Genomic DNA, 1483 nt, shown 5'->3' with positions numbered 1-1483 from the left:
AATGGTTTTTATTTGAACGCTCCCCAATATATATATATATATATATATATATATATATATAGAGAGAGAGAGAGAGAGAGAGAGAGAGATGAGCGTTCAAATAAAAACTTGCCCTGTTTGTGTAAACCGTGATTCATCCATTTTCTTGATCAATGGCCAAGATTAGTTTATTTTATTTTAGGAAATTAAAAATATATATATATATATATTAAAATTTTATTTTATTTCAATACTGTCATGAACCAGTTTTACTTTCATGAAAATTATTTTATGTACAGTAATTTTCTTATTTCACCACCGATTTGATGGAATCATTCCTTTAGTCCTTACAATTTTGAAGATTCTAGAGCATATTACAATATTCAAGATTATGTAGCAGATTAAAATCATTTTCCCGTTTCATTATGCACTTCGTTCACGACGAGCGAAATACAAAATGACTCAACTACACCATCTATGCAACGGGTTCACCATGAAAATGTTTCGGTTCACATAATTTATTTGCAACAAGACCCGGTTTCACGTTCATGAAACTTGTTTCATTTTCCTTTTCATAATTTATTTTCAAAATGCACCGGTTTCATTTTTCTTTTCATCAACAAAATGGATCAACAACACAATCAATGCAACGGTTTCACCATAAAAATGTTTTGGTTCACCTAATTTATTTGCAACATGAACCGGTTTCACGTTCATGAAACCTGTTTTATTTTTCTTTTCAAAATGCACCGGTTTATTTTGCTTCTCATAAAAAATGATTAACTACACCATCAATGCAATGGATTCACCATAAAAATGTTTCGGTTCACCTAATTTCTTTGCAACATGAACCGGTTTCACGTTCATGAAACCTGTTTCATTTTGTGGATTTTTTTTRTTCATCTAYGTTTTGATGATTTCATTCTATAATTCAATTGTTTCATCAAGACACGTTTCCTGATTATAACTCATGACAATATATGAAATCCAAATTTTTAATATTTTAATATAATTAAATATTTAAATGTTATCATTTATACAATTTCCTTTAGTATGTTTCCTTAATTAAGATTTATTAATAACTTCCATATTTAATAGAAAATATTATAAATGACCGAAATACCCTTATTGATTAAATTTAATTAGAAAAAAAAAAGAATTTTCCTATTGGTCGAAATTGGTTTACACGGTTTCTTAGAAATGCACGGTTTTCATTTGAACATGCCCCTATATATATATGTATATATATATATATATAGAGAGAGAGAGAGAGAGAGTTTGTTTCAAATACAACCTATCGCATTTATACAACCAATGCAACCCAATATATTGAGATATTTATGGAAATGATGAGAGTTCATTTATTATGATTTGAATATTTATGGAAGATGAATACGGTTCATTAATTATGATCGATACTTTATATTAGGAAACAATAAAAACTTCTATGAAATCACATATTAATCAAATGAAATGGACGGTTGAGATTGAGTTGTATTGGTTG

The sequence above is a fragment of the Cynara cardunculus genome (genome assembly GCF_001531365.2).
Source record: "Cynara cardunculus var. scolymus isolate 2C chromosome LG 4, CcrdV1, whole genome shotgun sequence".
NCBI classification, from domain to species: Eukaryota; Viridiplantae; Streptophyta; class Magnoliopsida; order Asterales; family Asteraceae; genus Cynara; species Cynara cardunculus.
The sequence above is the reverse complement of the archived record's forward strand: the minus strand, read 5'-3'. Positions refer to the sequence as shown.